The sequence below is a fragment of the Panulirus ornatus genome, chromosome 37 (assembly GCF_036320965.1).
Source record: "Panulirus ornatus isolate Po-2019 chromosome 37, ASM3632096v1, whole genome shotgun sequence".
NCBI lineage: Eukaryota > Metazoa > Arthropoda > Malacostraca > Decapoda > Palinuridae > Panulirus > Panulirus ornatus.
This window is the reverse complement of record NC_092260.1, coordinates 24,137,199-24,154,192: the sequence shown is the minus strand read 5'-3', so window position 1 is coordinate 24,154,192 and position 16,994 is coordinate 24,137,199. Positions and strand designations below refer to the sequence as shown.

At 45.5% G+C, this 16,994-nt stretch overlaps 1 protein-coding gene and 1 long non-coding RNA gene across 3 annotated transcripts in view; one reads left to right on the top strand and one right to left on the bottom strand.

The window, feature by feature from the left end:
- LOC139760601 (uncharacterized) overlaps positions 1-16,994 on the bottom strand; it is a 165,899-nt gene that overhangs the window by 13,428 nt on the left and 135,477 nt on the right. The gene's annotated exons all lie outside the window — the stretch shown is intronic.
- Positions 1-16,994, top strand: part of LOC139760603 (uncharacterized) — a 122,415-nt gene that overhangs the window by 101,000 nt on the left and 4,421 nt on the right. For both annotated transcript variants that reach the window (XR_011715371.1, XR_011715370.1), the window contains exon 3: positions 16,779-16,994. This exon is cut by the window's right edge and continues 89 nt beyond it. This is a non-coding gene — a long non-coding RNA (uncharacterized lncRNA). The remainder of the gene's footprint in view (positions 1-16,778) is intronic.

Here is a 16,994-nt window from a genome sequence, read left to right as displayed (position 1 = left end):
GTACAGCGAGTATAAGGATCTGTACAAAGAATATAAAGAGAGATGGATAAAGAGTATCAAATGTTGCAATGAGTACGAAGAGTTGCAGACAGATTATCGAACTCTGTTTTCAGACTATCGAACTCTGTACTCAGATTATAAAGAGTGACATAGAGAACATTGAGAGATGTTCTTTGAGTGTAAAGTGTTCAGAGAGCATTATCTATTGGAAGCCGTTCAAAGCCTATCAAAATGACTGCTGACAACCATGAAGACAACGTTAGAGACAGTGACCTTTCGGTCCTAATGCTGGACGACACACACTCAGTTTCTTGCGCGTGCCGGGCGAATCTTGTGGCGTGTGTAGGACTTTTACGAGTTCTGGGGGAGTCCTGTGGCCTGTGTAGGGTCTTGACGAGTCCTGGAAAGTCCTTTGACTTGTGTAGGGTCTTGACGAGGCCTGTGACGTATGTATTACTCTGAGCAGTCCCTGAGAGTCCTGTGAGGTATGCATTAGTCTAGACAGTCCCTGAGAGTCCTGTGACATGAGCAGAGTCCTGACGAGTCCTGTAGAGTCGTGTGACATATGCTGGACTCTGAACAGTCCCTGAGAGTCCTGTAACATGGACAGAGTCCTGACGAGTCCTGACGAGTCGTGTGACATACGCTGGACTCTGAACAGTCCCTGAGAGTCCTGTGACATGGACAGAGTCCTGACGAGTCCTGGAGAGTCCTTTGACGTGTGCTGGACTGGGAGCAATCCTGAGCATTTTACTGCACACTTCACAATCTTCCCGGCAGACAAGCCTTAGTCTCTTGGCAATGGCACTCACGAGTTGCCTGAGCTGCGAGTGAGGCTTTTGGCTTCTTAAATAGTTGCTTGCTGGACGTGGGCCGACTTAACAAGGTCTTCTGGCGAGTTTCGTGAGACGGGGAGGAGAAGGACTAGTAGGGCGGGGGGGGGGTCTTCCTCGAGTTGTTGGCTGTCCGAAAAATGAAGGAAATTCCAGCGACCGATCTGTGTGCCACAGACGAAACTCTTTTTGTTTTGTAGTGGAGTAGAAAAAAAAAAAAGAAGAAGCAGAGAATGGTGTAGCTGAGGTTTCTGGTGTGGCTACTGCCCCTTCAGACAGGTACTGCATCGGGTCTGGACCTACAAAGTTAAGGCCACTCAGACGTGACAGTGTGTGACGGCCATTCCAACCCAAGTTTGAGGGCCGGCAGAGGGCTTTGAAGGGTCGTCTGTCGCATCAGGTCATTTGTATTCACTCTGGTCCTCAGGCTCCCTTAGGTCAACATGCTCACACACACACAGAAAAAAAAATGTACGGAAAAGCTAAGCAACATTTGAACAAAAATAAAGGGGTCTACAGTGTTCTGTGACGTCGATTCAAACACGTATCAAGGTCCAAGACTTGAGTTGATTTCATATGTTGATATGAAAGGCCTAAATGTGATCATGATACATCAGGAGGACAGACCAAAGGAAAAAAAATCACTCTCTGGCTTGACGAGAAATCTTAATAATAGAAACTTTGGAGCAAAGACGAGATGCATATTAGAGCAGCAAGCGTGCTCCAGAACATGAAGAATACCCCAGAAGAGAACTGGACTTATGAACGCAGAAAACAAAGCCTGTGCTTGAATATGGTATTAAAAAGACTTTCTACCATTTCAGTCAGACGGAGAGGAACTGGGAAATAAAGCCTTTTCCAGATGCGAAGCTTTTACAGTGACATTATTTTTTTTCTCTTCGTGAGATACCTATGAATTTCGGTGACACTGATGTAAGTAAAGTGTTCTAAGGTCACAGAAATCTGGAAATGAGAGTCGGGGAGCTGCAGCATGAAGGGAAATATGCCCCACGTTGTTTATAAAGTGTGTCATTTAAAACTGGAATAAAATGCCTGGTAATGGTACGTATGGTAATAGAATCAATAGAAAATGAATGGGATATTGTTGCCTTTATAATAATGACACACACACACACACACACACACACACACACACACACACATATATATATATATATATATATATATATATATATATATATATATATATATATATAGTTTCTGGTCTCTTTTCGAATCGTTTTATCTTAATAGCTTCTCAAAAGTTTTATTTGTTGTTCAATTTCTCCTGCAATTTTTATTCTTTATTTCATATTTTCTCGTCCTTCTTCAGGTACATGACTTTTCCCTTCCAGGATCGTTTACCATTTACGTCATCCTTCATACTCTCTCTCTCTCTCTCTCTCTCTCTCTCTCTCTCTCTCTCTCTCTCTCTCTCTCTCTCTCTCTCTCTCTCTTGTTATCATCCTCTCTTACACCCCATCATTCTCCCTCTCCTCTCGTTATCTCCTGTTCCTTTCTATCTCCTTCCATGTGGGTCTCCCCTAGTCTTCCAGCTCCCCCCCCCCCACTCTGCAGCTCCCCAAGTCCCCGCCGCTCGCTTCTCTCTCTCTCTCCCTCCAGAAGTTGGAGGCGTCGCCTGAACATTCAAATTCCCTGTTTTTTTATCAGCAGCGGCACAGGGCTCTGGGGACCCATGTTGCTGCGCTCCGCCCGGCCCTGAGTAGAGAGAGAGAGAGAGAGAGAGAGAGAGAGAGAGAGAGAGAGAGAGAGAGAGAGAGAGACTTTCAACCGTCCCGAACTACGTTTCGAGCAATGTTTCGAATTGTCTCAGATTGTTATCCTTAAGCGTGCCTAAATTCGGGTTTTTAAAGTCAGTTTTCAAACCTTGCGTTAAACATTAACTCCTTATTTTCCTCAAAGATGGAGCTAGGGTGTTTCTCGAACCCTTGTCTTGCTAAGACAACAATATATGTTATATGTCTTCTGTTTTTCGAATCGTGTTTGAACACATGTTTCGAACTTAGCCTCAAAAACCATCAGTATCAGTTTCGGTCGGCGTCTAGAAGCGTTTCTCGAAACACTCTTTGAATCCCGGTACCCCAAAGCGTATATGGAACCCCTAAAAGCAGGGGAGATAAATAACGAAATCAGAGTCTGAAACAAATTTCTAAAACTCTAAACTTTTTTTTTTTTTCCACCGAAGCGTTTTTTTTTTTTTTTTTTTTTTTTTATCATCCTTTTTGAACGGAACAGCCCATCTGAAGCCCTACCCTATCATGCCATGTTTCGACCCTGGCGACCGAATCGCTCCTACCAATGTAATTATCGAACTTCGTTACGTGGGACTTCGTAACTAATCTCTTAAACCAACATAAAAAAAAAAGAATAAACTGATCTTATCTGAGAATCTTCGTTCATGTAATTAGGATTCGCTTTAACGCAACAACAACAACAACGACAACAACTTGTCCCTTCATCACATCTAATTCGAGGGAGGTTAGGGAGCAGGGGTTGGAGGAGGAGGAGGAGGAGTGAAGGAGGTCTCAGGGCTTTTAAAGACAGATCGTAACATCTCTCTCCCATCGAATCCTATTCCTTAAAGGAGACGAACCTTGTGATGACGTCAAACCTCTTTCTTTTTTCTTCTAAGATATTGAATCTAATCCTTTTCCTCGCTGGCGTGGGGAGAGGGAGGTTGATGGATCTCGTACGCTTGAAACGCAGAGAGAAAAAAGAACTCATCATCAGTAGAATAGGGAATGAACAGCCTGGTGATGGATGTATATTGTGACCAAAAGAAGGAACAGAGAAAAGACTAAAAGCGGTGAGAGCGGGTGGGGGTCGGGAATCCTCCCCTCCTGTTTTGCTTCTCCAAAACAAGGAACAGAGAAGGGAGCCAAATGACGATTTGTTCCTCTCAAAGGATCTCTGTCCTCTGTTCTTGACGCTACCTCGCTCATGCGGGAAATGACGAATATGTATGAAAAAAAAAAATACATACATATATGGTTAATTTTTAGCTTTGTTCTTTCCTCCGGCTACGGAGGCTGTGTCTGCGCCTGTCCGGTGGGGGGAGGGTGGAGGGGCTTTGTTATTAATGTTTTACAAATGGTGTTGTTGGGGGGAAATGCGAGACTGGATGCAAAAATGAGTGCATGTGAGAGGAGAGGATCATTTGTGTGTAATTAATGAGTCTTTCTTTCCGTAGGCGAGAGAGAGAGAGAGAGAGAGAGAGAGAGAGAGAGAGAGAGAGAGAGAGAGAGAGAGAGAGAGTGTGTGTGTGTTACACAGATACAAACCAAATAGACGTAAGATCCAAGAGAGAGAGAATAATTATATACGTATATATATATATATATATATATATATATATATATATATATATATATATATATATATATATATATATATATACCTACATATAATTAATACTCGATTACATACAAAATGACTCGATACTCGTAACGTATCTAGTACACAACTGGCGTCCAACTTCTGCACTCATATTTCACATTTCATCCTGCATCATAAATACCAAGTGTAAGCTTTCCTCAAACTTTGAACTAGAAAAATACTTTAAACTTTTCGAAGCTTCGCTAAGGGGAATAAAAAAAAAGGGGGGATGGGGAGGAAGGAAGAGGACTTTAATCTCAATAGCGTGTAAAGTCAAAGTCTAAAATGCCTTAAACATGATCTCTTTAGGGCCCCTGGAGAGACTGGGGGAGTATCACCCTTATCAAGCCTCCGCCAAAGGGTCGTAATCGCCTCCGCTTCTATACACACGCATCGAACGTGATGGATATGAATTACGACAAAACGCTGTCGTGTGTGTGTGTGTGTGTGTGTGTGTGTGTGTGTGTGTGTGTGTGAGAGAGAGAGAGAGAGAGAGAGAGAGAGAGAGAGAGAGAGAGAGAGAGAGAGAGAGAGAGAGAGAGGATGAACTGCAGACCGACCCCGACCCCTCCTTCTTCCTCTCCCTCCCCACCAGGTATACGACGGGATAACCTGAGGTAATATTATACACCCACATTTAAGCATGCATGCTACTGCCTGTGTGTGTGTGTGTGTGTGTGTGTGTGTGTGTGTGTGTGTGTGTGTGTGTGTGTACGAAGGTCCTGCGGTTTTACTGAATCATGCAAGCGTCCTCTGGCGTCCAGTGTGGCACTGTGCACACTGAGGTGTTCCAGTCGTTCCACTCTTGTCTATTACAGGGTAATACTAAGGGACCTGGGATGTGTTAGGTGGATTTCATAATGTAACGTGGTGTCGCAATACATTATAAGAGTATATTGAGATATAGGTATATGAATGTAAAGGGTATACTGTAGTTATACAGCATATTTATGCTCAAGAGGTGGTACTACAAGGTTGAACCTTCCGTGTTTGAGGCTGGTAACGTCGTGCTCAAAGCTCGTGCCGTCGTACTGAAGGGTCGTGTCATTTGTAGACTTGGACTGTACACCTGTGCTCGAGGATCGAACCGTAGTACTCAAGGGTCGTACCGTCGTGCTCAAGGGTCGTACCGTCGTGCTTAGGGATCGTACCGTCGTGCTTAAAGGTCGTACCATCGTGCTCAAAGGTCGTATCGTCGTGCTCAAGGGTCGTACCGTCGTGCTCAAGGGTCGTACCGTCGTGCTCAAGGGTCGTATCGTCGTGCTCAAGGATCGTACCGTCGTGCTCAAGGATCGTACCGTCGTGCTCAAGGATCGTACCGTCGTGCTCAAGGATCGTACCGTCGTGCTCTAATTAACTTAGGGAATTTTCCAAAGGCTTTTTAGTATACAAATGTTAACATACAGCTTTAGCTCTTTTATGTATCACAAAGTAGATAACATGCACCTTTACATGTGTTTCTTTAGGTCCTTTTTGGAGGGAAGAAAATGCTAAAAAACGGGATTATGAGAATTAATGACTTTTATTCTTAACGCAGTTTCTTACGTACCTGATGCCAAAATCAAATGGCTGCGAGTAATTAAGCAAGTAATCAACATGTGTAATTACCGGTCCTAATTGATTCAAGAGCTGTTAACGCGATTAACTAAATTGAATTAACACTTTTAAAACCCAAAACTTACGAAAGGTGAATTAAATTCACATAAAGTCTACCACAAAAGCAATAAATAAAGCTAATATTTCAGTTTTTCGGTTATTCTTAATTTGAAAAAAAGGTAATTGAGGGTTTTATTACCGTCTTTCTTAAAACACATTTCCAGTTTTCTCAAAGAAAAAGGAAAATGTTGTTGGGATGAATAATTGCGACTAACTTAAGGAAGTAATTAACACGTGGTAACATGTGCTAATTAACACGTGGTAACATGTCCTAATTAATGTCTCTTTTAATACGAGTGATTAAGGGAAATAATACTTTTAGACTTTACTCTTCAGACTTTATTGAGCATCAGGAAAAGCGCCTATGATGGCCTTTTAAACAAAACGAAAACTATATAAAAAAAAAAGAGAGCAAAAGCCTTTTTTTTTTTTAAGGAAGGGGGCACAGATAGGCCAAAATTCTTTTGCCTTAAAATTGGAAAATAAGAGATAAACGTCTTTTTTTTTCTTAACATTCTAAGGGATGATTTAGGTCACCAATAAGGAAATTCTCAAAGTAATTTGATTTTTTTTTTTTTTAAGAAGCAAGGTCGTAATTTGGATAATTCATGTCTTACCCACTTTTATATACCAAACACACACACGCACGCACACACAACACACACACACACACACACACACACACACACACACACACACACACACACACACACACACACACACACGGCCTATTTCCTTATCTAGCAAGGAAAAAACACTGATTTTTCCCAGTTTGTACGAAAGACGTTCACAGCAACTCCCTACTTACCTACTTTTGCCATCTCGAGGGAGGTAGAAAAAGAACTACTCCTTACTCTTTTTTTTTTACGACCTCCAGAGAGGCACAGAGACTTACTTCTTTTGCCATCTGAAGAGAGACACAGACACGCACCCCTACTCCCTTTGCCACCTCGAGAGAGAGAGGTAGAGAGAGAGAGAGAGAGAGAGAGAGAGAGAGAGAGAGAGAGAGAGAGAGAGAGAGAGAGAGAGCCTCACTCTCTCTCTGCCACCAATAGAGAGAGAATCCCTACATCTCTTTCTCACTCCCTCTCTCTCTCTTTTCCTCCCTACGGCCCAGCATCCCTCCTACTCCCTCTCCTGGCCCCGTGGAGAGCCTCCACCGCCCCTCCCCACCTCCCTACTTCCAAATTCTGTCCCTACGAATCAAGAAATGGGCGTGGTTGATGCGGGAGTCATGTTACCGGGTCTTCGTACAATTTGTGTGTGCGAATGTCGGCTTCCCATAGGGGGACCCCCGCAACACACAAGTTTAGAGCGAGTTAGTAGCTTTTCCCCGCTCCGAGGACCCGGGGATAGCAGGGGGGTTAGTGGAGAGGATAGGAGGGGGGACAGGCGGGTGTGGGGGGGAGAGTGAAAAGGAGGGATGGAAAGAAGAAGAGGAGGAGGAGGAGGAAGAGGCGAGGGTTGGGAGAGGAGGAGATTGGGAGGGACGGGGAAAAGAGGTGAAGGAGGGTTGGATGGATGGAGAAGGTAAGGTAAGGAATACAGGAGGTAGGAAGGTAAAGAATGAAGGAGATGGGAAGGATGGAATGGAATAGGACTGAAGGATTTACGGTGAACAAAAGGGGAAAGATAAAGAAGAAAAATGTATAGAAGGAGGCAGAAAGGGAGAAAAGAATTAGAGACAGGGAGACAGAGAGATAGAGGTAGACTGGAAAGTATTTAAGTAATACGAAATCTAATAATCATACAAACTTGGGCCACTGAAAACAGCATGAGAGATAAACACACAGTGACGGAGGTTGTGTGAAATACACACACACACACACACACACACACACACACACACAGGGAATGTCCCATCAGCACCAATAAGGAAACAAGGTCACGGTTCTCATCTCACCAGCTTGTAGGGCATAACCGCATGAGGCCAGAACACCGCAGTAAGGTCGATATGGGAGTCATTTTGACCTTAAATACGATGATAAAGACTGCACCACTTTTGTAGTTTTTTTTTAAAGTCACACTCGCTAATGACTTCGCTGTAACATCGTTAAAAGGTCTTCAGCAAACGTGTAAAGTAATCTTAAGTAGGTGATTATGGGTTATTATTATTATCAATATCATCATCATCAGAAGTAGTAGTAGTAGTACTAACAGCAGTCATTATATTTTTATATATATATATATATACTTGATTGCCGTAAGCGAGATAGCGCCAGGAACAGACGAAGAATGGCCACATCCGCTCGCATCCATTCTCTAGCTGTCATGTGTAATCAAAAGAACCAACGGTGCGTCGGGGGAAGCTTAAAGGGTTTAAGGACATGAGTTTTACACTAAAGCGACGGCGAGGAGCCGGATATTTCGCAAAACTGTACACGCTAGATTTACCCCGAGTAATTTCGTTTTAAGTCGTTTGAGAGGATATGGTTTGCTCTCTTTCTCCAGTGGCCAGTGCGTCGTGGTCAACGTTCTTTGTTTGAGCTCCGGGAAGGAGGAGGAGGAGGAGGAGCAGGAGTAGCAGTGGAGGGTGGAGGGGGAGGCGAAGGGATGCTGGGGAAGTGGAGTGGAGTGGGGGGTGGTCACATAGGGTTCTATCGGTTCACTGGCTTCCGGGATACTGAAGGAGGAGAGAGAGAGAGAGAGAGAGAGAGAGAGAGAGAGAGAGAGAGAGAGAGAGAGAGAGAGGAGGGAGTATGTAGGAGCGCCCACACACACACACACACACACACACACACACACACAGGCTTGCGAATATAGAAAATAACATAAAAGAAAGAGACAAGGAGCAATGGCGAAACACCAGACGCCCCGTCTCTTGCGATGAGGTGCAGGATACGATCTCCTGGAGACGTGTGTCACGGTATCCCTCAGGACCAGCGTCTACTATCCACCTCTATTCCTACCGCTCTGAATAGGCATACGTGATGACAAGTGATTCAGAGTATAAAAAAAACTGCGTTTATTTCAAAATTTGGTGTTTTTATTTTTTATGGGGGATTGTTATCAGGCTAATGGCCTTCCACAGTGTGATTGGTGCTAAGAGGTTTCGTTTTTTTTGTTTGGCGTAGAAAGGTGGGAGAACAAGGAGGTTAGTGAGTTTATGACCTTGTTCATGACCTTAGGAAGCTGTTAACTCCTGGGAGGAACGTGAAATAAAGATACAGGGATAATCGGTGGATCTTTTTTGGGGCAAATTAAGTGGCTGTGAACAGAATTAAGCCCTCGGTACGACCGAGCTTAATAAAAGATCCAAAAAAAACAACTGATATACTGAGTATAGAACAATTACGAAAAAACTTGTACTTTGGTATCTAGGAAGATTGGGAAAGCTATATCATTTGTTTACGACTCACGAGATTTACAGAAATTAGATGATGGGGAGAAGTGAAGAAACATTCCAGCAGACATTTACGGAGAACTGGTATAAATGAGATGCCTAATAGACCATGGTTGACTGGAGGGGGCATCAGGACTTTATGGAAACTTAGGTGAGGGTGAGGACTATGGAGATCACGAGGAAACGAGGTCAGTGTTAGAAATGGTGAGGCCACGAGAGAGAGATGGGTGAATGCAAGGATGGGGAACCAGGAGATGGGGAACTAGGAGACTGTGGAACCAGGAGAAGGGGAACCAGGAGACTGGGAGACCTCAGAGAACCAGATGAGTTTGGTGAGTGTCAGGGCCAGGAGAATTAACAGTCAAGATGGGTAAGTGGTGAATGAGAAGAGTTAGGTGAGTGTGGGGGGGGGGCTTGGTAACCCATGTGAATATGAAAACAAAGGAAACTAAACATAAGGAACTAGTGGCACCTACAAGGAAACTAGAACTAGAGGACTAGAGGCGAATACAAGGATTCTAGAACTAGGGGATTAGAGGCGAATACAAGGATACTAGAACTAGGGGACTAGAGAAAACTAATCGGGGAAACTAGTACTGCTGAACTACAGGACCCAAAGGAATGGAATACCCAAGAGAGCCAGAGAGAGCAAGGAACATGAGATGGACGAAGTCCCCATCCAGAGTGTGATGATGGAAGTCCCCATCGATGGTAAGATGGAAGTCCCCATCCAGGGCGTGATCATGGAAGTCCCCATCCAGGGCATGAGTGGATATAACGTTGTGCCAAAGGGATAGGACAGTGAGAGGGATGCAATGACCACTTACCTCCCTTCCTTCCTGTCCCATCTCCTTCCCCTTCACCACCTGTCCTTCTTTTCCATCCACTTCCTCCCAATACCTTCCCATCCAAAGACGTAGCTGGCTTTACCCCCTCCCCCCTCTCCATCTCCCTCTCCCCCGTCCCTCCTTCCTCCTCCTCCAGCAACCAACCCCTCAGGCGTCTTCTGCTCCACGTTTTTTTCCCCTCACAACACAAAGAAATTGACTTCCATTGGTAATTTTTCCGCTCTTTTTGCCCCTCACTATAGAGGGCTGTGTCGCTGGCTGGCCTCAGGCAGTTAATCACGACAGTGGAGAGAGAGAGAGAGAGAGAGAGAGAGAGAGAGAGAGAGAGAGAGAGAGAGAGAGAGAGAGAGAGGGGGGGGGGATCGAGGGGAAAAGGGAGAGGGAAAGGAAAGGAGAGACGTGATGTGTGTGAGAGAGAGAGAGAGAGAGAGAGAGAGAGAGAGAGAGAGAGAGAGAGAGAGGGGTACCTGACCTAACGGGACAGTACACTTACATTAATGAGATTTGTATATAAACCTGATGATGGTTTAATTCCAGGAATAATTGAGGGGGAGGAAAGGGAGAGAGAGAGAGAGAGAGAGAGAGAGAGAGAGAGAGAGAGAGAGAGAGAGAGAGAGAGAGAGAGAATCCGATATAATATGACACAGGAAATAGGAGGGGGGGAAGGGGGGCTACGGACAACTATAATGGAGAAACTTTGAGAAGTCGATTTCAATTGTAAACAAGTTGAACAATGCGTATTGAAGTAATAACGAAAAGAGCGACGTAGAGAGAAGTAATAACGAAAAGAACGACACAGAAGTAATAACGTAAAGAACGACATAGAAGTAATAACTAAAAGAACAAAAGCAGAGACAGTTATAACTAAAAGTACGAAATATACCGACGAAGCATCTTGAAGCGCAAGATCTGAAAGAACGAAGCAAAAAAGAACCAGCAACTTAAAAAGAACGAAGAGACGTGTAATAACTAAAAGAACGAACCAGGTAGAAATGATGACTAAAAGAGAGAAAAACCATCAGAGTCAAGAGCTGCGGCTGAGGAAGAAAATGCCAACAACGTTTGGTTCATTATGGGCAAGAGAGGCGGTGATCCCAGTGTAATGAAGAGAGAAATGTCCACATGGTCGGTCCCTGCCAGAGAACACAATAAAAGGTCAGACCTTATAAACAAAAGTATTTCACGTTTGAGCTAAATAACGCGTTTATATATATATATATATATATATATATATATATATATATATATATATATATATATATATATATATATTTTTTTTTTTTTTTTTTCATACTATTCGCCATTTCCCGCATTAGCGAGGGAGCGCTAAGAACAGAGGACTGGGCCTTTGAGGGAATATCCTCACCTGGCCCCCTTCTCTGTTCCTTCTTTTGAAAAAAAAAAAAAAAAAAAAAAAAAAAACGAGAGGGGAGGATTTCCAGCCCCCCGCTCCCTTCCCTTTTAGTCGCCTTCTACGACACGCAGGGAATACGTGGGAAGTATATATATATATATATATATATATATATATATATATATATATATATATATATATATATTGTATTATATTATATTATTATATATATTGGATGATGTGATTACTATACGAAAGTGCACTTGGGAACTTATCGTGTTTCATTTCCCCGTTAACTTCACGTAGTCGATTGATCATGGGGTGCTGGATGAAGAGGTCATACTAGGGAGAAAAGAGATCAGTAGGTGATGTTGTGTGTGACATATAATCACATACTGTCACACTGAAGTGTTACCATTCCCCTCTTCTGAGTTACCATTCCCATCTAAGGTTACCATTCCTACCAGGAATTGCCAAACATATCAGGAGTAATAATTTCCACCACGAGTAACCATTCCCACAACGAGTTACCATTCCCATTTTGAGTCACCACTCCTATCACGTGTCACCATTTCCCATCACGTGTCACCATTTCCATCATGTGTCACCATTCCTATCACGTGTCACCATTTCCCATCACGTGTCACCATTCCCATCATGTGTCACCATTCCTATCACGTGTCACCATTCCCATCACGTGTCACCATTCCCATCACGTGTCACCATTCCCATCATGTGTCACCATTCCTATCACGTGTCACCATTCCCATCACGTGTCACCATTCCCATCACGTGTCACCATTCCCATCACGGGCAAATAATAGTTGCAGGAGACCAATAAAAAGCTATATTGAAAAAATATTGCGAAAGGATTGAAATTCTGCAAGTCAAACCAGGTAACGAATATCACATTCACTCGAATGGTAACAGTTTGTTTCACATGCCCAGTGGTGGTAGTGGTGTTGATAGTGGTGGTGGTGGTAGTGGTGGGTAGTGGTGGCAGTAGTGGTGGTGTTAGTGGTGTTGGTTGTGGTGGTGGTAGTGGTGTAGATAGTGGTGTTGGTAGTGGTTGTGGTCGTAGTGGTGGTGGAAGTGTTGTTAGTAGTGGTGGTGGTAGTGGTGGCAGTAGTGGTAATGGAAGTGGTGGCAGCAGTAGTGGTGGTGGTAGTGGTGCTGGTGGTCATGTTAACTAATGTTGGCAGGGTTAAAATTCACTCAGGTTTATCCCATCAGAAGCCAATGTTAAATATCATTGCCAACCCTAACACAACACCGGGGTCATGGTGGTAATGAAATGGTGGTAATGAATTAACTTTATACTAACATTGTCAACAAATATGTGTGTGTGTGTGTGTGTGTGTGTGTGTGTGTGTGTGTGTGTGTGTGTGTGTGTGTGTGTGTGTGACACATCGTGCCAAAACTAGCAACTCCAATGGATTATCTGGGGAATTTTTTTTTTATTATAATTATTGTATAAAAAACGGATGGCATGATTAATTGCTTGATTTAATCCCTCTAACGATGTTTCCATTAAAAAATGATTTCCCCGCATATATTAACAGGGTGAAGCATATTATTAGCTATACATGCAGCCTTACCATGTGATGAAAACGGCGATGGGCGTTTAAATGCCCCGTAGCTGTATCAGTAAATTATTATTCTCCCTCCCTGCCCCCTACTCCTCCTTTCTCTCTCTCTCTCTCTCTCTCTCTCTCTCTCTCTCTCTCTCTCTCTCTCTCTCTCTCTCTCTCTCTCTCTCCTTCTCTTTATCATTGTGTATGTGTTGGTATATCAATAAGTATATGGTCTAAGATTTTTAGCACTTTCACTGAGAGAGAGAGAGAGAGAGAGAGAGAGAGAGAGAGAGAGAGAGAGAGAGAGAGAGAGTCAGAGCTGTAGGGGTGATGGTTGGTAATATGGGGGAGGGGGGATGGGTTCTACCCCATTCCCCCCTCCCTCCCTCCCCATGGAGAGGCCTGAGGCAATCACCGAAATATTCGAATCAATATCCGGGACATCAAAGGCTACACTGCGTTAATTTTCTAACCCAAGTGATCCAAATCATCCCCCTTCCTCCTCCTCCTCGCGCCTATCTGTGCAAGTACTCTTAACCCTCCATCATCCATACACATGTATATTACGTATTGGCTCTAATCTATTCTCTCTCTCTCTCTCTCTCTCTCTCTCTCTCTCTCTCTCTCTCTCTCTCTCTCTCTCTCTCTCTCTCTCTCTCTCTTCTCCATCCTCCTCCTCCTCTATCTTTCTTCCTCCTCCCTGTTTTACGTCCTCTCTCTCCATTCATCCTTCTACATCTCTTCCCCTTACCCTCCTCTTTCTCCTCCTCTTCCCACCTCTGCATCACTCCTCTTCATCATCCTTCTCCATTTCTCCTCCTCCTCCTCCTCCTCCTAGGGGTCTCCCCCTCTCTCCCTAACCCACCCCCCCTCGCTCCACCGACCTCAGACACACACCCGCTAATCGTGTTTACCTCCCTGGCGTTGCTATCCCCCTCCCCCCAATCCCCAGCCCAGGCTAATGCCTCTCTCTCTCTCTCTCTCTCTCTCTCTCTCTCTCTCTCTCTCTCTCTCTCTCTCTCTCTCTCTCTCTCTCCCCCAGCATCCCTCCTTCCCTCCCCCACTCCCTTCTCCACACTGATGCCCTAGGCTCCATCGCAAGTCCCCCCTCCTGCTCCTCCTCCTCCCGCCTCTCTTCCCTGCTGGCACTACAAATACTGGTCTTTTATCCTCTGATCCTGAAATTGAGTGAAATGGATTAATGTATTTTTGGTGATATTTACGTTGGGGGGGGGGGGGGAAGCGGGGGGGAAGGTGAGGGAGAGGGTGTCCGGAGGTCCAATGACTTGCTTCGCCCCTACCCTATATATTTTTTTTTCTAGTTTCATTGTTCATCGCTGTGATTAAACCAGACTCTCCTCTTTCTTATTTTTTTCTTCCGTTCGTTATTGGGAGTATTATCATCTCTCCTTTTCTTTGTTACAAGGATTCATCAAACTGTTTCTGCGTCTTAGGTTGTGTTCGTTTACCAGTATCTCTTTTATCTCTGTAGCTCCGTCTGCTTATCTGTCTGTCTGTCTATCCATCTGTTCTGCAGTCCATCCGACTCTGCGTTTCTATCGTCGGAGGCACTCGTAGGTATACAGGTAATTGAAGAAGGTAGGTACTGTACGTAGGTAGGTAGGTAGGTAGGTAACATAAGTAGGTAGTAAGTAATACGAGTAGGAGGGTAAGTACTCGTAGGTAGGCAGGTGTCTCTACCCTTCTCTCTCTCTCCTTCTTTCTCTGCACGCACGCGCGCGCGCGCACACACACACACACACACACACACACACACACACACACACACACACACACACACACACACACACTCTTCACTTCACTCCCTCGAATCAATCACCACCACCTGACCACACTGGCAGTACATCACCTTTACTTTACCTTTTCTCCCCAGCGTATCATGTAGCAAGCCTGGCTGGCATCCCCATTTCCCCTGTCACTAATACATAAATCTTCCAACTAAACATGCTCTTCCACCCTGACTCCCCAAGCTTCCCTATCCCAGAGGATCTTTCTGACTATCCCATCCCTCCCTTTTTCTAGCCATAAGCCCTACCCACATTATCCTACTATCCCTGGACTCCAGTGCTGTCGTATCCCAACCGATACGTCCGTCCCTTCTACTTCAATTCCTCTTCCGCTATCCTCTCCTTCCCACATCATTGCGCACGAAACATCCCACTTGCGTAAAATCCCTCTCACGGCATCAATGCTACATCATCCTCCCTCCCTCCCATCCCTGTGTTGTACCCCCCCGACACCTTACCCTCTGATACTTCCCTCAGCGCTTGTACCTCCCGTGTCGTACCTCCCGCTCCCTCTTTACAAGGTAAAGTTACCCCTGTAGTTGCCCCGGATATACAATTGTCATGGTGCCTATTCTACAGGGCCATCGGCACTTCCCTATCGACCCCACACAGCCGTGCCTCAGTAACAGACCCTCATTCCCTGATTGTTCTATGACTCTAGGAGAGGGGGAGTCTTGGAAATGATGCTACCCTCTAGCTCTTGGTACTCGTTCTCCCGCTAGTGATATGGTCCTCTGGTATGAGGGGGTCGCGGGGGGGCCTGTGGTAACGATGGCCTTCCTGTGCCACATCATCAGGTGCCGGCCCGACTGAGGCAGACCTCCCTCGTGCCTGTTTTGATTAGTATCGCGACCCGGTGGTAGTAGAGGAGGACAGACCTACCATGGCATCTTTAAACATCACGATCATCTTCGTCATAAGCATCTCCTCCTCCTCCTCCTCCTCTTTCTCTTCCTTTCCCTCATATTTTCTTCCTCCTCTCCTCATCCTCCTCGCGCTTCGGGCTCACCTGCGAGCGCCTCGCTCACCCAGCGTCGGAGGCTACTGGAGGCTATGTAGTGCGGCGCTACATCTACAACAAGACCCTGGAGCGACGGAGGAGGGGGGTCGGCTTTCCCCGTTACATAATCCGATGTAGAGCCGACAAGCCAGCCACCCCTATTGTAGTGTGGGGGGAGGATGGAGGGTGTCGAGGCCATCTTCCCCCCCCTCCCCCGACCCTCCAATAGGAGGGAGGCTGTCGTCGTCCCCCCCTCCTCCCCCCCTCCCCCGACCCTCCAACTCGATGACAAGATCCAACATCGTCAACTTAATTACGGGATTTGTGATGTCGTGATATACGCCTCACTTTAATCAAACAGAACTTAGATGTGGCGTTTCCGCCGCGCACACTGACCACCTCAGGGAGGAAGCCCTGAGCGATGTATTGTGGTGGTGGTCGTCGTCTTTGTACACTGTCTCCCACACCGTGTGACGACTGTGCGTTCGGTAATCTCGTACGGGACGATGAAAAAAAAAAAGTGAAGTAGTTATTCATCCAGCGTGTTAAGAAGTGATCTAACTCACCCCATAACACGAGGATTCAAACTCGCGACGCACGACTTTTTTTACGACCCATGGCTAGGGTAGTCCGGCTCTCAAGTGTGAGGGTCAGAGGTCGTCATACCCATAGGTCGTGCCGGCATACGCAAGCTGGGGGTCGTACCTTCGTGCTCATACCGTCGTACTCAGGGGGGTTGCATCGTCGTCCTAATGGGTCGTACCGTCGTACTCAGAGGGATGTGCCGTTGTTGTCAAGGGTCGTACCGTTGTGTTCAGGGGCGTACCGTCGTTCTCATGGGGTGTACCACGATCGTGTTCAATGGGTTAAATTCATAACACAGACTTAACCCTTACCTACAGATGCAAGCGCTTTTCACCCTTATCCCTTGTATTTACTAAGTTGAAAATGTTGTCTTTTCTTCAGGTATGTGATACGTTCTCGTTGGCATCCGGGTGTACTGGCAGAGGTACGAAGCTGGTCGCGTACGTCAAGTCCTGCGGAAGGTGTGGGGTGTCGTCCAATGGCTGCTACGACCCCTATCACGGTCCAACGTACGACTAGCGGTACGACCAGGGCCATCCAGCAGCGTGAGATCCAGTGTACGACCAGTGCTTGGCACCGACCTACGTACGACTACCA